Raw genomic sequence first — 24633 nt, forward strand, 5'->3', positions numbered from 1 at the left:
GAGAGCACGAGCGAGGAGGTAGGAAGTGACATAAGGAATTTTGAAGAAGAGTCATATCAGATGTGAAATATTAACTGTGTTTCTGTCTCTACGGATGCTACCAGACTCTCTGATTCTCTGCAGCATTTCCTGTTTAACTCAGAACAAAGTCCTGGTTTTTGCATTTATTTGCATTTTTGCAGTTTGATTTACTTTTTACTCTGATTTTCTCTTGTTGATAGCCCCGTTGATGCTTTTACTGCAAAATTGGGGTCACTCTTCTACTTCTTATCTGCAATTGTTTACGATGCAATCCTATAGTTCATAGCCTAAGGCATCGTCTGAAAGAATGTTTATCTGACGGCATTCCAGAGTCTAGCAAGCCACAAGGTTCTTGTGGATTGACCAATAAACAAAGTTTCTATTTAACTTCTGGGGTTGCTACATTACAGTACAGTTTGTAGGGAATGAGACCACACTCTTAATCTTTGGCACTGAGCATAAGGAAAATATTTGATTTAATAAGTTAATATCATAACATAGATTGATGATATTCTATCAGTTTAATTTGGATTTAAATCCGTGCACCCACTATGAGAGCAGATTTCTAATTGACTACAGTCCAAGTTCTTATTTTGAAAGTGATTCATATGCATGAATGCACAATAAAGACTTGGATCGGGAAAAAGACCTTTAGCAGACTGTCATACAGGTAGATGATGGATGTGCTGTCCAAAATCGTGTTTTGGAAGGGTATCCATAACTGAGTCCAACTGTTGTACAAATAACCACAACACTGTTTCAATCAATGGTTGGGAATTGGAACATTTTCCAATCAAACCTGGATTCAGTCAAGGCTTTTCATTCTTCTCTGTTTTGTTCATTTTGTCGAACATTTTGTTCAGTCCACCAGAAAGGATGCAGGCATAGAAGGGGTGATATTTGCAGGCAGTACAAATACTCAGGCCAAGTTGTCTCTGTACATGGATAACATCACTATCTTTTGCTTGGATCCACTGTTGGTGTGCAGGCTGATGAACATGTGTAACTGGTTTGAACTGACCTCCGGAGACAAAGTAAGCCAAGCAAGGGCAAAGTCATATGCTTAGGGAACTGAGCAAATCGATCTACCTTCCCCTTCACCTTTGTTTCTCTCGAATATGCTGGGAATGTGATTCAGAGTTGCCAGGTGCTAATAACAAGAAGGAGCAGGTAATTATTGTGGAGGAAAACTGGGTGTATAGGAGCAATGCTCCCTCTCAATTGTGAGTGAAACATAGTCACCAGATGCTTGGTGCACTTGTTGTTGAAGATCTGGTCCATTTCCCACTCCTGCACCCATGCCAACCTCCACTTGGTCTGCAGGTTAAAAGTGGATGATGTTCACAGACACATGATGTATGAATCTCTAGATAAAGGGGTTGAGGGGCATGCGAGGGGTAAGGTCCAAAACTGCCTACATTGGAATAGTGATCTTTCCATGTAATTGATTTGGCTTTTCACCTTAGGTAATATCAAATTTTGACAGTGAATTAATACACTTTTGTAATCTATCTGAATAAAGTATAATTTTGGAAAAAAGAGTTGTTGAATTTTTGATAGTGTTCGTTTAAAGGCAAGTGGTGCAGGTGGATATGGATAGGGTTCCATTCTCTTTGAACAGTACTACTGAATCGTTAAGTCAACATAAAGCGACATCATGAGAAAGAACATAAGAAATAGGACCAGAAACAAGCCTTATGTATCCTCCAGACTGCTCTGCTATCCAATAAGTTCATGGCTGTTCTTCTACATAATTTCACTTTCCTGTCCAACTTCCTATTTCTTATTCTCCAATTTTCCCGATCAAATGTCAATGGAATAGCGCTTCTGAGCCTGGGGCTCATGGCTTTGTCCACTTTCCGTTTCTTTTCTTCTCTCTCTTTGCTTGCTGTTTTTCTCTTTTATTTTACTTACCCCTTGTTGAAGAGCTTGTTCATGGCAATGGCATTGGCAGTAGCGAGTGAGCCTAGCCCCCACTTGAGCAGGCCCAGAAGCATGGACTTGTGGTGGCGGCACAGGTGCATTTGGGCTCCCAGCGGCTTCTGCAGTGACTCATGGCTGCTGTGGCAGAGGCGGGTTTGGGCCCCCATGACCATCTGCGTACAGTGCAGTTTAATAAAGGTGGCATCAGAAGCAAGTTTGGGCCCAATATCATACCCGACAGCATCAACAGCGGCTGCATTGGTGGGGTAGGCCCAAAGCAGATTCATGGCGGTAGTGGAGCCAAGTTTGGGCAGCTGGTGGCATTGGTGGCACCTGGATTGGTGAGGTCCATCGAGGACTTATAGTGACGAGGGCATTGGTGGAGGCAAGATGGTGCCGACGGTGTGATAACTTTTGTTTCAGCAGTGGCAGTGCTGAGAAGGGGACTTGTGACTAGCCACCAGGCCCAAGGCCCAAGGTGGAGCACTTAACAAGAAGAACTGTAAAATTGAAAACTTTTTCTTTATTTCTTAATTTTTCTGCCTTTGTCTTCTATGTTTTGGTTTATTTTTCTGAGTCCTAAGATGATGCTGGAGAGTCGCAACAATGTACAATGCTTTTCACCGTATTTTATACCAAAATACACGTGACAATAATAAATCACATAAATCAAATTCTCTTAGTATTCAAAAGTGACTTAGATTAATGTTTAATTCAAAGAAATAGCCCTATTGAACTGCAGTGCTCACTGAAAAGGTGGCTCAATCTAGATCATGGGTCCGAGAGGGGGCTATAATTCACAACCTTCTGATCCTAATGTAGTCATGCCACAAAGCTGACACACAAATTAAAAACTGAATCTTTGGTTCTCATTAATTGCTGTTTCGCTCCTCTAACTATACAGCTCATGTATGATTCTATGATCTTCATGTTATGATCTCTTTCTACCCATATTGTAGTTGAGTATTGTGACTCTGAGTCATTAACAGCCAGTCACTAGATTTTCGGCTGTTGCTCTCTCATGCGCAGGCACTTGCACAGTCAAGTGGGTATGGTTAAGTGATAAAACATCCGAAATCTTTTTACAGGTGAATTCAAATCCAATTCCCAAAGAAAGGGGAAATGACCATAACGTTTCTGAAAGGACATTCCATGTCGTAGTATTTTCTGCATAAAAGAAACGCTCTGAGAATCTCCCTGCAGTCTTTTGTAAATATTCTGACTACTGACCTGCGGAAATACATTTTCTTACTTTATCTTGTCAAAAGTCTTTGTAATTTTGAACTTGTCTTTCAAATCTCCTTGAAATCTCTGCAAAGAGGAACAAATCTTCAATTCTTCAAGATTTATTTTCTTACACGTAAAACATTTAGTCCATGGAACCTTTCATTCTTATTTCAAATAGCCTGTCCACAATAGTTCCTAAGTCTATAGCCTGTCCTAATCACTGCATAGCCCTGAATTTTTATTTAACCTATTTACTTATTATGATATTAAACAAAGAAAAAAAAAATGAAACCAGAGCTCTCTTGCAATTTCTGCTCTCTTCTGAAAGTAGCTTTACAATATAAAGGAGATAAATGCCTTTCTCAGTTCAAGGAAACTGTGGCCAATGCTGAATCAATCATATTATAAAAATTGATTGTTTCCCAAAAGGGAAGATGTTGCTGAAGATCCAGTCGTTGGGGATGGTACATCATTGATCACTGTAAGAAATACTTCCTGGAACTGTTTTTAATCTTCTCACTAGAGCTTTACTAATTTGTCCATAGACAGTGTTGAGTAATGACTCAAAGTTTTCTATTTTCTGAATCAATATAGCATTTACCTTTTTCTCATAAATGTGTTTTATTAGTTTTTGTGATCTTATGTTATGTCACTTTCAAATATACTTCAAATAATCTTGGCAAATCTAGATTAATGGTAATTTAAAAGTATGAATGTTTCATTGTGAATCTGTAACTAGAGGTCTCAAAAGTAATCTTTCATTAACTGTCTTAATCATTATAGGGGCCTATAAAGGCTCCAAGGACATCAGTTAAGGTTCAAGTCCATGCAGCAAAAATCAATGACATTAATTTTTTTTATTCCTGTCAACATAATCTAATGCTATTTAAGATGGAGAAACTTGGATTGTTTTCTTTGGAGAAGAGAGGCTTAAGTAGAGATTTTTAGAGTCATAGAGTCATACAGCATGGAAACAGACTCTTTGTCCAACTCATCCATGCCGACCATTTATCCCAAACTGAACGAGTCCCATTGGCCTGTGTCTGGCCCATATCCCTCTAAAGCTTTCCTATTCCTTTAACTGTCCAAATTTCTTTTAACTGTTGTAACCGTACTTGTATCTACCACTTCCTCTGGCTGTTCATTCTATATACCCTCCCATTTGATCCCCATTATTCAACAAGTGAGGTAGATAAAGGGGAACTATTAGTTGTAGGTATACCAGATTTCTGAAAGCATTCAATAAGTTGCAACATAAAGGGTAAGATAAGGGCTTATTTGGTTGAGGGTAATATAGTGGCATGGAAAGATGGCAGGTTGTGAACAGTTGAATGCATCAGACTTAGTGCTGAGTATCAGTTATTTATTAACTTTATTGATGACTTGCACAAGGAGACAGAAAGCAATGTATCTTAGACAACAAGGTGCAGGGCTGGATGAACACAGCAGGCCAAGCAGCATCATAGGAGCAGAGAGGCTGACGTTTCGGGCCTAGACCCTAATGTATCTTAGTTTGCTGGTGATATAAAACTGAGTGATAAACTAATCTGTGGTGAAGGCACAGATATATTGCAAAGAGCTCTCGACGGGGTAAGTAAGTGGGCCTCATGCTGACAGATGGAGTACAATGCATGAAAGTGTGAAATTATTTGGCTGTAAGAAAAGCAGCATATTTCTTAAATGATATGAAACTTGTAAGTGCTGTTGTCCATACAAAGTTGGATGTTCTCCCACAGGCACCAGAGAAAGTTAGCATACAGGTAAAGCAACCAATTAAAAAGGTAAATGATACATTATTGCAAAGGAATTGGAGAACAGGAATAAAAGGTTTTGCTAAAGTTGTATATGCTTTTGGTCAGACTATATCTGCAGTCCTGTGTGCAGTGTTGGTCTTTATATTTACAAAAGACTATACTTGCATTGGAGGTGAAATAGTGAAGGTTCACTAAATTAGTTCCAGGATGACAGTGTTGTCTTTTGGTGAGAGGATGTGCAAATTAGGCTTACATTGTTTGGAGTTTGGATGAATGAAAGGGATTTATTAGAGACCACCTTATATATTTATGACCCAATTCTTATCTCTGCCTCTTGGAAACAGCTTATTCATGTTTATCAGGTCAACTGTCAAGCTTCACAGTCTTTTTTAGTGTGTAGAACACCATATTTTTCAATTGATCTTTATAGACTCTTGGTTCCAGTATTGTTGCAGTAATTTTTTTTCCATCATCCACATTACCTCTAGATCTTTTGATCTTTGGTTACACAGCAAACTATCCATCTCAGATGGAATGTCTTCACATGGTACATCTTTGCTAATGTCTGAAGAGACCAATCCGTGAGAGGTTGGATCTGTTATAAGTTCCACACCTAAAACAACCAGATGTATTTGGGATTGTTTCTAACAGCATTGGAGCCTGTTGCCAAGCCAGTGCGGCCACTGGTGGTTATGAGGTACACCACAGCCAACATAGGGTGTCAACATTTTCCTCTGTCATCAACTAGTGACTCCCAAGTGCTCAATGATCAATGTCTAGGGCTTTAAATGTCACATTTGAAAACATGCTTGAAGGGGATATTTGAGCGTCCTGCTAGATGTCTGCTTCCAGCTGCCTTATCATACAGAAATATATGTTTGCCTTCCGATGATGTGTCTGTATGACAAGTACTCATGAACTTAGGAACTTTGCCTTTGAAAGGACTGTTGCAATTTTTATATTGTCCTGGCAGGATATATCTGTAATGCACCAAAGTGTGGAGATGGAAAGTGTTGAGCTTCTTTCCTGGATATGCATAAGTCATCTAAGGGGTGAATTTTACACTTTATGGTCGGCAAGTCTGACCCAGAATTGCATGAATTGCCAACTCCTAACGACTGAATAAACACATCTTATGGACACATCATAGAATCGTAGAATCCCTACAGTGTGGAAACAGGCCCTTTGTCTCAACAAGTCCACACTGACCCTCAGAGCATCCCACCCAGACCCATCCTCCTACAACCCACCTAATCTACACATCCCTGAACACTACAGGTAATTTAGCACAGCCAATCCACCTAGCCTGCAAATCTTTGGACTGTGGGAGGATACCAGAGCATCTAGAGGAAACCCACGCAGACACGGGGAAAATGTGCAAACTCCACATAGACAGTCACCCAAGGGTGGAATCGAATGTGGGTCCCTGGTGCTGTAAGGCAATAGTGCTAACCACCAAGCCAGCTGACTGCAGGATGTTGGCTAACTTCTGAGTGGAATATTGGGCAGCGTGCCAGGGGTGAATGATAGCATGTCTGTGGACAGAGAAGGTGTACCAAGAACCAAAGGTGGTCATGGCCATCTCATTAAAAGTACCAGCATTGGCGTGTGGTATCTGCAGCAGAGATGGTGTTCTGAAAGGGATGAAAATTGCAAGCATAGAACTTTGATATCCCCAGACTTACTAAAGCAGAAACAGCAGGAAAGAGCTTGTTTTTAGATGTTGGATGTTGTTGTATTAGTTTAGACTTATTATTCTGGACTTTTGTCAGGCAGGAAATAACATTTGAACACACCTGTCCTATTTCCTCTATGAGTAACAAGTATTTAGGAAAAGATCCAAATTCTGCTCTTTAACTTTGTTTGATTCTCTACAGGTGACTGAAATAATGGGCCCAGCAGCTGCTGAGACTCAAAGGTTTCATGATAGCTCCATCAGAGCTTTCCTCCAGGCTGCGAATGATCAAAACAGGTCCCAATACCTGCCTAGGTTCTCATGGCTGTAATTGCATTGGAGGCAATTTAGAGCAGGGTCACTGGATCAGTTCTAGAGATGAAAGGCTAGTCATATGAGGAGAGATTGAGCAGTTTAGACCTTTACTCATCGGAGCATAGAACAATGAAAGAAGATCTAATTGAGATTTAGAAGTGCTAAAGGGGATTGACAAAGTAGATGTAAATGTTTCCTCATGTGGGGCAATCTAGAATGAGAGGTCATAGTTTTAAACTAAGGGGTGGCAGATTTAAAACAGAGATGAGGAGGAATTACTTCTCTCAAAGGATCACGAACCTGTGGAATTCACTACCCGAGTTTGTCATGGATGTCAGGACACTGAATAAATTCAAGGAGGAGACAGACAGATCTTTAATTATTAACTGCTTAAAGGATTATGAGTAAGAGGCAGGAAAGTGCAATTGAGACACAGATGAGATCAGCCATGATTGTACTAAATGGTGGAGCAGGCTCGAGAGACAGAATTGCTTACTCCTGCTCTGAGTTCTCATATCTTATGTTCTTAAACAGGTAGTGAAGACTTACCAGCCAGGCTGAAACAGCCGAGATGATGTTTACACAAGAGGTCAGCAGTCATGAGGTCATCAAAAGGACTTGGGTAAGGTTCTGTAAGAGGTTGAATGACCCCCGTTACGGTGAGAGTATACCATTTGGTGATGGATTTACCTGGAATGTGTGAATGTCATAGATGGCATCTCACGTCATCACAAAGAACATGAAACAGAGAAACAACTCTGCATGGCAGTGAGAGGTTTCTTAGTGGAACTGCAATGCTAGTTAGGTAGCAAGGGGCATTGAGAAATGCATGGTCTCCTCCATTGAGATTTAGCAATTATCCCGGAGGGTCAAATGCAACTCACTGATAGGATACTGTGTATGCGTTCTGGTCTTTGTATTCTATCTGAACTCAGGTGCCTAGAACATGGTGAAAGGGCTGTGAGGGGACCTGAGTCATATTCAAGTGCTTTTCCTCTCAGGAAAACAGGGTCAGTCAAATGGCACTCATAGGGCAGCTGAGCAGCTCCCACCACTGTTAGTATCCACCTTTCAGGTTGCATTTGATAGGGACAGCTTCTTCTCCATCATTGACCTAGTGCCCCAGAGTGTCATGATAGCAGTTGAGCATCCTGCCTCTCTGCAGGAGACTCCCACCTTGCTGGGGTCCTCACATCCTCAGGCAACTAGAGGACATCTGCTAAAGACATTCCAGACAAAGGGGAATAGTCTGAGCAACCTGTCTTCAGCATAATTTCCTGCAAAAAGGTAGCAACATGCTATATTATCCAAAAATAATTATAAAAAGTTCATGAGTCACACTTTTTTAAATTCATTCATGGGATGCTCACAGTCTATCTAGCAAGACCGGCATTTATTGATCGTCTCGTATTGCCCTTGGGAAGGTGGTAGTAGACAGCCTTCTTAAACTGGTGCAATCTATGTGTGAAGGTGCACCCACAGTGCTGTTAGGAAGGGTGTCCCAGGATTTTGACCCAGCAACACTAAATGAACAGCAATCCAATTCATAGTCAGGATAATGCATAGTAGAACTTGCCACTGGTGGTGTTCTCATGTAGATGCTACTTCACTTGGTCTCATGTTTGGCAGGTACTTTTCAAGGAGCTTTACTAAGTTGATTTGCTGCATGTTGTAGATGGGGAACACTGCTGCCGCTGTCCCTTGGTGGTAGAGGGAGTGAATGTTAAAGATGGTGCATGGCTGGAGAGGAGCTTCTTGAATGTCTTTATAGCTGGATTCATCCAAGCAAATGTAGTAATCCATGACACTCCTGACTTGTGTCTTGAAGGCTTTGGGAAAACAAGAGTTAAGTTACTGCTGCACAACACCTAGACTCTGTTCTTGTGCTCATGATATTTAGACAGCAGGACTGGTTCCTTTTTGATGTATTCTCGTTGTGCTCTGAGTATCAATGCCAGCGGTTTAATCACATGTGAGCCAGACTGGGTAAGGATGATAGATTTCCTTCGTTAAAAGTTATCAGTGAGCTGGTTGGATTTTTGACATCAATCAATTGTAGTTTATTGGTCTCCATTACTGAGACAAGCTTTTGCATCATATTTTATGTATTGAACGTAAATTCCCCCAGCTTTCATTTGGGCCTTTAACAGCTGTCCCCAGAGCCTTGCCTTAGTATTTGAATTGCTAGTCTGGTGACATTCCACAATGGCACCATCTTCCCCCATCATTTCAATTGATGCTGCAGTTTGATTAATGTTTTATGTGTGTGCAGTGATAGTTTTGGTTTGGATTGACTGTATGCTATTTAAGGGAGTTATTGCTCATGTCAGTTGCTCTGATCAGCCTTATTTAGTAGCTGTCCATTGGTGTTTGTACAAGGAGAACCGATATCCATGTGAGGAAAATAACAGGAAAAAGAATCCCGCATCTCCTTTGTGTCCCAATCCTTCTGTGGACCATGTGTGGACAGCTTTCTAGCATGGGTCGCCCCAATCATTACAGATTCACCCTCAGATGACAGGGCTGTCTCCATCAGATTCTCCCCTGCAGAGGCTTCCCCTGTCTGGAGGATCAGGTTGTGCAAAGCACAACATGCTATGGCAATGAATGAGTCTCTAGCCCGTTCATATTGCAGAGTGCTATCTCATCTATTTATGCATCAAAAGGGCATTTTGAACTGATCAATTGTTTGGTCAATGATGGCACTGTGGAGGTAAGGATATTGTTAAATCAGTTAACCTCAGACTCTGAACTCATGGGGCTCATCATCCATTTCTTTTCAGGGTAACTTTTATTGCCCGGAAGCCAAAGGTTCAAAGTCACTGCATATGCCTGTGAGCTGTGAGGATCAAAGTGTGTGTGCATCATGATTGTTCCCTGGATAATGGGCACTTGTATTTTCCTTTGTTTATTATAACACATTATCTAGATATTCCTCAAATTAAATCTTTGTTTATGGACAAATGGCCCTGGCTGTTCAGATGGAATTTTTATTGTCACATGTAAATTTGTAATTCTTCTGGAAGTCCAGCCATGGTAGTAAAGCTCTGACTCCGGTACGACTAGAATTGTCACTGGTAAAGGAGATGTGCTTAGGGTCAGGCCTGACCAAGGCATCCTACAAATCTTCATACAGTGGTGGGTCACAATCTTCAAACTTAAAATTATTAATGTGATGCCTGGAATGACCTGGAGGTGAAAGAAATCCAGTGCAACAGTCACTTATGGCACCAAAAGTGGACACAACACAATTGCAGACAATCTCAGCAGATGGCACGTCACACAGAGATGTAATGGTCTCTGGTCAGAGATGCAGTCTTCTAAGGCACTGGTATTAGATCGCTCATGTCGTCCCCACCTGGTAGACATGGTTGACAGGGCGGTGCTTTTGCCTACCTCTGCCATCTGTTGTTGCTGTCTGTCCTACACAGCTCCTTGTGCAGCTGCAGGTTGCAGATACTGGACCATAGGATGCACTTGTCCCTGGCCAGCTGGCTTCCACCTTCTTCTGTCCCCCTCATTACAGGAAGAGCCTTCCCAGAATGCACAATTCCTTGTGGGAAAGCAACGTAACATTTCAATTCCGGAGCGCACAAATTTGATTGTAGTCCTTTCTGTGCATCTCTTTTTTTCAAGAAACTGTCCTCATGCAGCCTGAAAGCTACAAAAAAGTAAAGATGCACCATTCTGAAAGTCTCCCACCTTCAGAATGCAGCTACTGTTCCACTTTCAGTCTTTATATTTGCCTTTGCAAACATCTTGATACTTGGTGTGTCTCCCTCCCAATGTTTTTTATGTGTGTCTACTGAAAAATTGTGTGGGCAATGTAAAATTAGGGTCAATTGCTCTTGTTACCAAGCTAAAAAGCTTAACAGCTTTTCAAAAAGAGTTTTAATAATGTTTGGTGGGCTGCCAATTTCAGAACCTGTCGACTTCTGAATTATTGGAGACTAATTCTATGACATCATGCTGGATTTTAAACATGCGTGGAATGACATCAGTCTCAATTTCTAAATGTAAAATCCATCCTCCTGTTTTACAGCCATACAGTCCAAAGATGTGCAGCATAAGTGGATTGGCTATGCTAAATTGCCCACAGTGCCCAGGGCTTTTAGGTTAGGTGGGTTAGACATGGGAAATACAAGGGTAGGGGATTGAGTCTGGGTGGGATGCTCTTCAGAGGGGTGGTGTGGACATGTTGAGCCGAATGACCTGTTTCCATACAATAGGGATTCTATGACTTTATGATTCTATGATGGCAAGGTGCTGACAAATGGGCCTATATCATCAATTTGTTCCTAAGGACTAGTTTAATATTACTCCATGTGTTTTCATGATTCGATCAAACATAGCAGCTGCTTTAAGTCTGCGGGATTCAAGAAAGGTCACTGGACTCAAAATGTTAACTATGTTTTCTCTCCACAGATGCTGCCAGACCTAGTGATGTTTTCCAGCAATTTTTGTTATTGTTTCTGCATGCATAGTGTGAGCCAGTGCATTATTTATCTGTATCGCATTAACCACTTTGAAGCATGGAGCTTTGCTTTACTTCCACATTAATGAATGTAAATTGGTTTTGGCAGAGTCTTGTGTGCTGGGTTTGTCTTATGGTGGTGGAATGGAACATTGAAGGAGAAATGATATCCTGACTGAAAAAGTGAATGGTGGGTTTGAGATCAGTAAGGTAGAATAAGAAATTCATTCAAGACACAGACCTGCTAAGATAGTAAGAGTTTGCAAATTGATTTTTTTTTCAGCTGTGCTGGAACCATGGCCTCATTTGTGTGACTATAAAAATGCATTCTCCTACCCATGTTGGACATTGATAATGGTGTTAGTAGTAAATGTACCTGTAAATAAAAACCAAAAGAACTGCGGATGCTGTAAATCAGGCACAAAAACAAAGTTGCTGGAAAGTTCAGCAGGTCTGGCAGCATCTGTGAAGGAGAAAACAGAGTTAACGTTTTGGGTCCGGGGACCGTTCCTCAGATTTACCTGTGTTTGTTCAAGTGTAGACTTGAGGTTGGGGTCCTGAGAGAATGCAGATTCAAACCAGTCAATGGTATAACTAAAAACTAATTAAATGGGCCAAAAACAGGTATTACTTTATATGAGTTACAGCCATTGGAGAGAAAAGATTTTTTATTATTAATTTTTAAAAATGCCATCGAAAACCACCTTGTTGCTGAATTGGGTGGAGCATTTAGAACAGCAGCTTTGCAGATCTGTTGATGGGTTGACCACCTGAGACTAGAACCAAGTTTGCAGGACTTCTAAACAACCAGTGCTATTGTGGTTCTATTACTTCATAATTTAATGAAGATGTGCAAAATTTGGTGGAACGTTATCCAGGTTGCCATCAATATCTGGACCCGAATCTTTACCAAAAATGGGAGTCTTACAAGAGTCATCCTGTGTGTCGCTGTGAACTTGAGCTGGCAGAATTTGCTGTCCACTTCTGACAGGGGAGGTGATGGCCTCGTGGTTTGATCGCTGGACTGTTAATCCAGGTAATGTTCTGGGGTCCTGGCTTTGAATCCTGCCACGGCAGATGGTGGAATTTGAAATCAATAAATATCTGGAATTAAGAGTCTAATGATGACAGTGAATCCATTGTCGATTGTCGGGAAAACCCTTTTGGTTCACTAATGTCCGTTAGGGAAGGAAACTGCCATCCTTACCTGGCCTGGCCTATATGTGACTCCAGACCCACAGCAATGTCATTTACTCTTAAGTGCTTGCTGAGCAGTTAGGGATAGGCAATAAATGTTGGCCTAGTCAGCTATGCCCTCATTCTATGAATGAATAAAGTAAATATAAATAAAGTAACAGAGGTGGAGATGCTGCCCCAAGACCAAAATTTTCTTGATGCTTGTAGTCAGACAGAAAAATTGAGGAATGGAAGGACGGTCCATTAGTCTTTGTAGCTGAGATTCTGTGTTGGTGACTAGCACAGCCTCATCAGTGTCGAGAAGTTCTTTGAATAGAACACAATGTATTTCACTTCACTTTCAGTGTTGATAGACTGTAGAACATGTCGTCTTACCTAGTACACAAATAGTTTCCTTCCATATCTGCAGGGAAGGAAATCGTCAGAAACATTAATTACCTCTATAGCCTATGTTTTAATATGAAAACAGAATTGTTCATAGTGTTCCCACTGTGGTCTGACAAGGGCTCAATAGATATTTAACAAAATCTCCCAACTTTACAACTCTATCACTCTAGAAATGATTTCAATGCTTGATTTTATTTTATGAAACCTTATTAGTCTTTGTTGTTACTAAGTGTTTTTGTCCTTCGCTGTATTAATTATAGTCCCATTTTGATGCCATCTGCAAATTTATAAATTGTACTCGGGATTCTCAAATCCAAATAGTGTATGGAAATGATGTGGTCCCAACAGCAATCCTTGTGAAACACCACTTTCCACCTTTTTCTGGCTTGTGCAGTATGGAAGAAGCCTTGCCTGGTTTGCAATCCACCCTGGAATGCATGATCACTTGAGAGACATCTGCTGCTAAGAACACAGTGGGACCTTAAGCATAATAAAAGTTGAGCAAAATGCTAATCTTGATTGCCATTGTCCTCATTATTCCCTATGTTGGAGGTTGATTATATGCCTCCGTGTAACAGATTACACAGTGTGCCCTTGAATCTGAACAGGCATTTCTCATCCATCATTTAAACATAGTTGCACATGGGCCTGTTGTTACTGTCAATAGCATGTTGGTGGATGTAGTAAGTTTGCCTTGCTGCAAGCTGAGATAAATTACATCATTTGTTTGTTTCTCTTTGTCCTCTTTGATGGAGTCCTGTGAGAGGAGAGTACTGAAAGAACTCCTTCAATGGCATCAAAATGAAAAAGTATAACAGCTTTAAGAAAACCCTTCCACTTTAAATCAGTAAACTGAATGCAGTGTGGGAACAGGGCAACAAAACAGTATTTAAAAACATAATGTTCTTAGGGTGTGGGCAATGCTGCGACTCAGTCATGATTGGTCATAACGTAGTTACCCTGACAGCACCATAAGTCAACCATTTAGCTTGCGGCTAAAAGTGTGTGCAGGGATTGTAGTTTTGTTTCCTGGATTATTACTGAGCCACATGCAAACTGACACAGAGCTAAGGAAATTAGGGAATTAAGTGTGTGGCTAAAGTAGTGGTGTGGGAAAGAGGGGTTTCATTTCGTGGGGCACTAGCATCAGTCTTGGAACAGAAAGGAACTGTACCATTGGGAATGGACTCCACCTGAACCAATCTGGGAACAGTTTCCAAGTGAAAAGGTTAAATAGGATGGTCACAAGGACTTTAAATTAGTTAAGGGGAGGAAGGCTCAGTAGAGGCTTTTAAACTTTCTGGAACAAGTAATAAGACAGAGAATATGGAAAGGGTGAGGTATCTAACTTTGGGCACAGCAGATAAGGGGACAACTATCAAAAGGGGAGGAACAGTCAACGCAGTTTTCTTAAAGCTGTTATACTTTTTCATTTTGATGCCATTGAAGGAGTTCTTTCAGTGCTGTCCTCTCACAGGACTCCATCAAAGAAGACAAAGAGAAACAAACAAAAGATGTAATTTATCTCAGCTTGCAGCAAGGCAAACTTACTGCATCCACCAACATGCTATTGACAGTATTTAAATGCGCACAAGTATTCGAAACAAAGTAAATGAGCTTGTAGCGCAGATTGAAATTTGGCAGGTACAATGTTGTGGGTGTCACAGAGATGTGGCTTTAAGGAGATCAGGGCTGACAGCTAAATATCCAAGGATACACATCCTATCGAAATGACAAGCAGATGGGTGGGAGTTGTCTTGTTAGTAAGAAATTAAATTAAATCGATCACAAGAGGCAATATTGGGTCGGAATGCATAGAATCTGTGTGAGTAAGGTTGAGGAACTGCAATGGAAAAAACACCCTGATGGGAGCTATGCACAGATCTCTTAGCAGTAGTCAGGATGTGGGAAAGAAAATAGATCATTAGATAGAAAAGGCATTATTACATTAACCATGGGGAACTTCAATATGCAGGTTGACTGGAAAAATAAGGTTAGGAGCAGATCCCAAAAAAAGGAATTCATGGAATGTCTATGAAATGATTTCTTTGGAGCACCTTGTGGTACAGCCCAGTTAGAAACAGTCAATTCTAGATTTGGTGATGTCTAATAAGGCAGATTTGATGAGGGAAGTTAAGGTGAAGGAACCCCTCAGGGTCAGTGACTGCAACATAATAAAATTCACCCTGCAATTTGAAAGGGAAAAGTTTGAATCAGATGTAATGGTATTGAAATTGACTAAAGATAACTACAAAGATTTACAGAGTTGACTGGAAAAGGAGCCTGGTAGAGAAGGCGATGGAGCAACAATGGCAGGATTTTCTAGATATAATTCAGGAGGTACAGCAGAAATTCATTCCAATGAAGAAAAAAACATACAAAAGTTGGGTGAGGGGGAGGGGAGGGGGTGGTGGTGGCCAGGCAACAATGGTTGACAAGGGAAGTCAAGGACAACATGAAAGCAAAAGAAAAAGCATACAATGTGGTGAAGATTAATGGGAAATCAAAGGATTAGGAAGTCTTTAAAAACTAGCAGATAATAATAAAAAAGCAATATGGGAGGAGAATATAAAATATAAGGTTAAGCTAGCTGATAATATAAAAGAAGATTAAAAGAATTCTTTTAAATATATAAAAGGGAGAGACGAGAGAAGACATTGGACAACTGGAAAATGAGGCTGGAGAAGTAGTAATGGGGAACAAAGAACTGGAAGACGAACTGAATAGGTACTTTGCATCAATTGTGACAACAGTATGGCTTTAATAAGTGTACTTTTATGAAGAGAGGATAAAGCAGAGGTGCCGAGCATTCTAGTTCAAACCAATAAAAATAAGTATTTTATTTGTTTTTAAAGTTGTAACAAGAGAAACTGCATAAAGAGATGGGTCAAGCTCCCACAGAACCAGGATTTTAGTTTAACTTTCAGTAGTTGCTAGTATCTTTGGTGTGGATGTGGAAGCTATTATACATCTCTCCCTACTGTGGCAAAACACTTGAGTTCTCTCTCTGTCTCAGAATTTTCTCTTGATGTCCTTTCCTCCAGGACTGAAGAAATGTTACGTGTGAGACAATATATTTTACTGAATTTGCCTGTGCCAAGGATGTATTTATGGGATGTTACTATCTTAGAACTGCTAATTAATGGTAGTTAACATAAGTATTATCTTGTTAAGTATTTCAGTAGAGTTATAGTTAAGCTAATTCTTTTATTCTTATTTTTTATGTGTTTTAATTATAACGTAAGAATAAACTATGTTTTGCTTCACACTTTGAAAGTTTGACATCAATTGAATTGCACCCAGGACACAGTGCCTTACACTTGCCTTTAAAAATAAGAAAAAGTTGGAGTTTATGCCATCTTCTTAAAATATTTTGAGGGGGCTTGTTCTAGTCTATAACAGTCTTCACAGTGCAAGACACCATTAGCTTACTAGAACTTCAGGAGAATTGGAGCAGAGGTGAGTGTAGCGGTCATCACGAAGGCCAATGAGCTGGGAAAACTGAAAGGAATGAAGGTGGACAGATCACCTGGACTAGATGAACTACATTCTGGAGTTCTGAAGGAGATAGCTGAGGAGATTGTGGAGGCATTGTAGTCTTTCAGGAATCAATGGAGTCAGGGAGGGTGCCAGAGGACTGGAAAATTACTAATGTAGCACTCCTGTTTGAGAAGGGAGGGAAACAGAAGACAGGAATTTATAGGCCAATCCTCCTGATCTCAGTCGAGGGTAAAATTTTAAAATCCATTATTAAGGATAAGATTGTGGAGAACTTGGAATTGCATGGCAAAATAAACGGAATCAGTGTGGCTTCATCAAGGGGAAGTCATGCCTGACATATCTGTTAGAATTGCTTGAGGAAGTAATGAGCAAGTCAGACAAAGAAGACCCAGTGGACGTGATCTATTTGGATTTGCAGAAGGCCTTCGACAGGTACTGCGCAGGAGGCTGTTAAAGAAGGTAAGAGCCCATGATGTTAAGGGCAAAGAATGAACATGGATAGAGGATTGGCTGACTGGCAGAAGGCAGACAGTAGAGGTAAGATGGTCCTTTTCACGATGGCAGCCGGTAATTAGTGGAGTTCCGCAAGGGTCGTGTTGGCATCTCAACTATTCACGTTATATATTAACAATCTGGATGAAGAAACTGAGGGCATTCTGGATAAGTTTACAGATAACATAAAGATAAATGGAGGGACAGTTAGGATTGAGGAAGTGGGAAGGCTGCAGAAGGACTTGGACAGGCTAGGACAGGCAAAGAAGTGGCAGGTGGAATACAATGTGGGAGAGTGTGAGATTATGCACTTTGGTAGGAAGAATAGAGGAGTAGACTATTTTCTAAATGGTGAAAGGCTTCAGAAATCTAAAACAAAAAGAGACTGAAGAGTCCAAGTTCAGGATTCTGTTAAGGTTGACATGCAGGTTCAGTAGACAGTTAGGTAGGCAAATGCAATATTAACATTCATTTTGAAAAGGCTAGAATACAAGAGCAGAGATGTATTGTTGAGTCTATTTTAGGTTCCGACCAGACCGCATTTGGCATATTGTGACCAGTCTTGGGCCAGTATCTAAGGAAGGATGTGCTGGCATTGGAGACGATCTGGAAGAGGTTCACAAGAATGACCCCACGAATTAAGGAATTAATATATAAGGAGTAGCTGAGGACGCTGCGTCTGTACTCAATGGACTTGAGAAGGATGAGGGGGAATCTCATTGAAACTTACAGAATACTGAGGTGGCCTTGATAGAGTGGATGTGCCAATGGCTAGAGTGACAGAGTGCACGTGTGGGTAGATTCCTCAACCTGACTGTCCATGATGCTCCATGGACGAGGATAAGTACTCACTTGCCCGAAACATGGAAGAACTCTGACAGTGCATCAACTATTCCACGCTCCATGCAAAGCTGCAGCTAACCCTGATGTCTGTGCCATACACTTGCCTAACCTCTGCTGCATTTCTATCAGCCTTGTTGTGGTTATTATCGGCATGGGGATCAGCAGAGGGACTAATCTTCAGCAGTCCTCTGAGTGTAAGGGACATTGGCTGTCACAGCTACTAGGATGTGTTCACGCTGAACTCAATCAGAATTCTAAATTTGATCCCTCTTGTGACGTGTATGGATGTAGATCAGCCAGAGGAGCTTGAAGGAGAGGCAGATGACAGTGCACCCTCTGGGTTAGTGGTTCATAGTCCTCAGGAGTGGGGTCTTTTGTCTCCAGTGGTAGAGGACAGGGTCTGGATTGCAGATAAAGAAAGACATAAGGGGTCAGAGACAGTGTCTATGAGCACAGCACAATTTCTCGACTGATCCTTAGTGGCAATACGGCAGTAATGAGTTCGATCTGTTCTTAATCTGCTGCTTTGTTACTCCAGCCTCACCATTAGCAGTGGATCAGCCTCCTGTTCCCCAGCAATCTAGAGGTCTCCTTCCTCAGAAAGCATGAAGATTTTGAGATTATGCATCCCTCTACCCACGTACAACCTTTATTTCTGATATGGGACTGCATTTTTGCAGTAAGTGGAAATTTAATGACTCGTGGAATGCCAATTGCTCCCTTTATCTTTACACATCTCAATCGCATTAACCAGACTGATAATCAAATTGCTCAATCAAGCCTTACTGTTACATAGTTTGGCTTGATTGAGGCTGATCACGCATCACCACTCTCTAAAACCTAGCTTCACACTCACATGACTACATAGCCCATAGTCTACATGAAAGGTTACCCCATGCCACTGTGACACTTAGCTGGATAGATTTGAGATGGTCATCAATACTTTTCCTGCATTGTATCCATAATTTTGTGTGACCACGGTGTTGCTAACCTCATCTGTGATTTTGTTCCAGGTTGCCTTTGTCAGTCAGGTAGTTCCTTGTTGCCATCTCTTGAGATGAACATGCCACTGTTTGCTTACAGCCAGGAGGAGAATCTGCAGGGAAGCGATGTTGAATCATAAGGCTCCTCTATGTCTTTGCTCTGACATTGTGAATTGGGGACATGGTTTCCCAATGCAATAGATCTTACTGTGGAGGGGAGGAGCTATATAATTTTTTAAAGGGGGTATTAGACTGAGTGTTATGAGCTGTTTCAAACCAGTTTGATCAAACTGTAGAACAAATGGAAATTGATGTAGAACTTATTGTCTTAATGTAACTAGTTGATTCTCCAGACAGCACTTTTATAGCCCACCTGGATCTGTTGAACTGTCAACTATCAGTTGTATTCATCAAAGAAAACCTGCCCCTGTGGCACACTTGCATATTTTTCATATGCCAACCCTTTAAACTTTCAAATGACTTGTGTGGGCACCAGCTCCTGAGACAAAAATGGAAGTTATATCCTTTCTTGTTTCCACCATCAGGAACAGTGAGCTGATTAAACTCCGCCTCTTGTTTTCTTGTAGACAATTCTCATGCCATACTGGTATATTATCCACAACTTCCATATTGTACAATATCAAAGGTCTTTTCAGAATCCAGAAAAAAAAAACCGTGCTGTTACAACTTCCTTACTGTCAAATTCCAGCATTTTCCTGACAAATTATGTCAGGCTGACTGCCTATAGTTTCCTGTTTAATCTCCCCCTCCATTTTTGAAATTTTCAATGTGGCAGTGTTAGATTGGGCACATTCTAATCCGTTTGGACTGCTGCAGAATCTACAGAATTTTTGAAAATCACAATCAGTGCATTCATTATCTCTTCAGCCATCTCTTTTCAAACTCTAGAATGTAAGCTATCAGGTTGCCGGGATTTCCTATTTATCAGTTTCATCAACTTCCCAGTACTTTTTCTTTCTTAATATTAACTTGTGAGGGTATAATTATCGCCAAGTGATGGGAAGAAGCTGCTGGGAATCTCAGATTTACTGAATTGTTACTGTAGGAGACTATTCAGCTCATTGTGTCTGCGTTGGCTTTCCAAATAAGCATCTCACTTAGTACCATTCTCCTGTCTTCTCTCTGTAAACCTGTGCACGTTTCCTTTTGGAATAACTACCTAATCCTCCCTTGAATGCATCAGCTGAACCTGTCTCCAACACACTCTCAAGCATTGCATTTAACGATTCAGTAAGCGAAAACACTTTTCCCAAGATAACTTTTGCCTCTTTTACAAATTACTTGAATCTATACCCTTTTCTCGATCCTTTCAGAAGTGGAACATTTTCTCCCTGCTTGAATCATCTAGACTTCTCATGATTTTGAATGCTTTAATTAGAAATCCTCTCAGCTTCCCCTTCAAAAAGAAAGTCCCAACTTCTCCAATCTATCTTCGTAACTGAAGTTCCTCATCAATGGGACTATCTTCATAAACGATATCTGCACAGTCTTCAATGGATTCACTTCCTTCCTACACCCCGATGCAGTATGTCAGCTAAGGTAAAACTAATATTTTATAGAAGCTCAAAGCAACCTCCTTGCTAACCCATAGGCTACTGAATGCTCCATTGAATTTATTTGTCAATCTACCTTTCCACCTTTCTGGAGATCTGTTAGCTCATTTGGCTGGATGCCTGTTATGATGTAGAATGATGCCAACACTTCAGAGGAGGTATGGACAAGATGGTGGGGTGGGGTAGCACTTTTAATAACGGATGAAATGAGGATAGACTTGAGAGATGATCTAGACTCATGTGATGTAGAGCCCATTTGGGTTGAGGTCAAAAAATGGCAAGGGGAAAAAAGGCATTTGTAGGAGTAGTGTACAGGCGCCCGAACAGTAGCCACGCTGTTGGGAGGGCTACAAATCAACAAATAATAGGAGTATGTAAAAAGAATAGAGCAATAATTATGTGTTAATCAATGTGTCATGGAACCAGCCAGGGAACTGGCGATCTTGGATCTGGTAATGTTTGATGTGGCAGGTTTATTAGATGACCTTTGAACAAAAGATCCCCCAGGAAGTACTGATCAAAGCATGATAGAATTTAACATTCAGTTCAAGAGTGAGAAACTTTGATTGGAAACAATTTTATTTACCTTAAGTAAAGGGAATGACATGAAACAAGGAAAGAATTAGCTGAAGTGAATTGGGCGGATAGACGAGCAAGAAAGACAGTGAGCAATCAGTGGTAGACATTTAATGTGGTAATTCATGACTCTTAGCAAAATACATCCCAGTAAGGAAGAAAATTTCCAAGAGAATATTAGGTACTGAGTTGAAAGAAATAGCACATAAGGTCAATGTTGGTTCCAAAGATGAGGATGAGTTCAGAATTCAGCAAAAGAGGACTAAAAAGATAACAAAGATAGTGAAAATAACCTACAAAGGCAAACTAGTGAGGAATATAAAAACGAAATATACAAAAAGGAAGAAAGAGGTCTAGGTGAACACAGTCTCCTTCGAAAATGAATTTGGGAGACAGTGTTGGAGAACAAGGAAATGGTAGGGCTGTTAAACAGATCATTTTCATCAGTCATTACGATGGAAGATACTTTGAACGGCCCATTACAGAAGGAGCGAAGTTAAGAGCCACCACCATCACTAAAGAAATAGTATTAGACAAACCGAGTGGAGCTAAAGGCAAATAAGTCCCTTGGCCTTGATGGCTTGTGTCTTAGAGTCCTAGAAAAGGCACTCAGAGATAGTGGATGGATTGGTTGTTATTTTCCAAAAATTGTTGGATTCTGGAGAAGTCAGATGATTGGAAAATAGATAATGTAACACCACTATTCAAAAAGGGAGGGACAAAAATGCAAATAACTACAGGCCAATTAGCCTAACGTCTATTTTTGGAAAAGTATTGTAATCAATTATTAAGGAAGTAATAGCAGAACATTTGAAGGTCATAATCTATTCAGTCAGAGTCAGCTTGGCTTCACAAAAGAGAGAAATTTTGTCCGATCGATTTATTAGAGTTTCTCGAGGAGGTTGCAACCAGTGTGGATAGAGGGGAACCTGTAGTTATGTTATATTTGGATATCCAGAAGGCATTCAACAAAGTACCTTATAAAAGCTTAAGCCTTAAGGTAAGAGCCTATGGTGTTGGAGGTAATCTATTGACATTGATTGAGAATTGGCTAATGGACAGGAAACAGTGAGTGGGGATAAGGAGATCTTTTTCAGGTTTGTGACTCATGACCAGTGGGGTTCCACAGGGATCCGTGTTGGAACTGCAACTGTTTACAATATATGTCAATGACTTGGAGGAAGGAGGTGAATGTACTATGGTAAAATATGCAGATGACACTAAAATAGGTGGAAAGGCAGGTTGTGAAAGTGATAAAAACAGTTTACAGAGAGATATTAAATAAGTGGGCAAAAAATTGGCAAATGGATTATAATGTGAGAAATATGAAGGTGTTCATTTTGGAAGGGAGAACAAAGAACAGAATATTATTTTAGTGAAGAAAACTGCAGAAATCTTCAACACAAAGGGACTTGGGGGTACTTATGCATGAAACACAGGTGCAGCAGGTAATAAGAAAGGATAATGAAATATTGGCCCTTATTTCAAAGGGATTGGAATTTTGGAGTAGGGAAGTCTTACTGCAATTGTAAAAGGTGCTGGTGAGACCACATCTGGAGAGCTGTGAGCAGTTTTAATCACTTTATTTAAGGAAGGGTATTATTTCATTGGAGGCAGTTCAGAGAAGGTTCACTTGGATGATGTCTGGTATAGAGAGATTGTCTTATGAGCAAAGGCTAAACAGGTCGGCACTCTACTCACTGGAGTTTAGAAGAATGAGAGATAGTCTCATTGAAACATATACAATTCTTAAGGAGCTTGACAGGGTAAATGGTGCGAGAATGTTGCCTGTGGGCATAGTCTCAGGATAAAGGGGTGCCAACTAAAACATTTCTGAAGAGGGGTCTAGGCCCAAAACGTCAGCTTTCCTGCTCCTCTGATGCTGCTTGGCCTGCTGTGTTCATCCAGCTCTACACCTTGTTATCTCAGATTCTCCAGCATCTGCAGTTCCTACTATCTCTGCCAACTAAAGATTGAGATGAGGAGACATTTCTTATCTCAGAGGGTTGAGAGTCTTTGGAACTCCTTGCCTCAGAGAGCTTTGGGAGTAGAGTCCTTGTGTATATTTAAGGCTGCAATAGACACGATTCTTGATCATTATGGGAGTCAAAGGTTATGAGGAAAGAGCAGGAAAACGTATGTAAGTAATGTCAGATCTTATTGAAAGGCGGAGCAGGCTGAAAGGACCAAACGGTGTACTCCTGTTCTTATTTCTTTTGGTCTAACAGAGGGGGTTCACTTCCCACACCAAGTGATATTACCATGAAGGACTCTCCTTCTTAACTTCTCCCCTTGCCTGAGATGTGGTGAGCTTCAGGTTAAACCACTGTCGGTTTTCTCTCTCTAATGAGGCAGCAGTTCTATAGTCTCTTAGGATTACGGTGACTTTACCTTTAGCTTTCCACCTTTAATGACTTATGCATATATAAACTAAGGTCCCTCTAATCTCCTCTGGAGTTAGATCCTTTATTTTGTATTGTTTTTACACGTTCCATCAGAATGTATGACTGTATACTTTCCTGCATTGGACTTCACCTGCTCCTATGTGCTGGCTCCACCAACTTTTCTGCAGTCTTTTGAAATTCCACACTATCCTCCACACGCTGTTTAATAGTTTCATATCGCTTGCAAATTTTGAAGCTGTACTCTGTAAACCAAGATCTAATCCTAACAAAATTTACATGGAAAAGCAATTGTCTCAGCACACTTATTTACTCCCACTCTGCGTTGACCCCTCCACATCTTCTTGCTGTGTGTGCTAAATAACCTACTTGGAAATAATACTTTTTATTGCCATTTGATTTTAACTACTGAACTCATATCCTCTGTTAATGAAAATAGACTCAATCCACAATCCTTTCTTAAAAATCTCAACTCGAATGTTATTCTTTACTGAGACTTCTTTGGTGGAGTCAAGATTTCTGATAATATTCCAGCTCTAAGTCTTTTTCTAATTAATTTGTTCAGCAATGTTTTTACACACTTCTGGTACTAATAAAAAATCAACTTCTACTTAAGTGCTGAGTAAAGCTTTTGTAACTATAACTTTGGGTGGGATATCTGCAATATCCTCGGAGGAGTTAATGAAATGACACACACAAGCAGTACTGCAAAAGGTAGGGAATTTACCTTTCTGAGCGTCACTGTTACAAACTCATTGATTATAACACCATTGCATTGATTTCAGATGAGGATTCATAACATTTCTACAGCCACTGATTTGTACTTGCAGTTACAAAGAAATTATTAATCTATCAATTTATTCTATTTGCAGGATACATCTGTCACTGTAAATGGACTATGTCTGGATGGCACAACAAAACTAAATCAATTGCATGAGAGACAACAAGGTGCAGAGCTGGATGAACATAGCAGGCCAAGCAGCATCATAGGAGCAGAAAGCTGACGTTTCGGGCCTAGACCCTTCATCAGAAATGGGGGAGGGGAAGGGGGTTCTGAACTAAATAGGGAGAGAGGGGGAGGCGGATAGAAGATGGATAGAGGAGAGGATAGATGGAGAGGAAACAGACAGGTCGAAGAGGCAGGGATGGAGCCAGGAAAGGTGAGTGTAGGTGGGGAGTTAGGGAGGGGATAGGTCAGTCCAGGGAGGACGGACAGGTCAAGGGGGCGGGATGAGGTTAGTAGGTAGGAGATGGGGGTGCGGCTTGAGGTGGGAGGAGGGGATAGGTGG

The sequence above is a fragment of the Rhincodon typus genome, chromosome 3, assembly GCF_021869965.1.
Source record: "Rhincodon typus isolate 14 chromosome 3, sRhiTyp1.1, whole genome shotgun sequence".
Lineage (NCBI taxonomy): Eukaryota > Metazoa > Chordata > Chondrichthyes > Orectolobiformes > Rhincodontidae > Rhincodon > Rhincodon typus.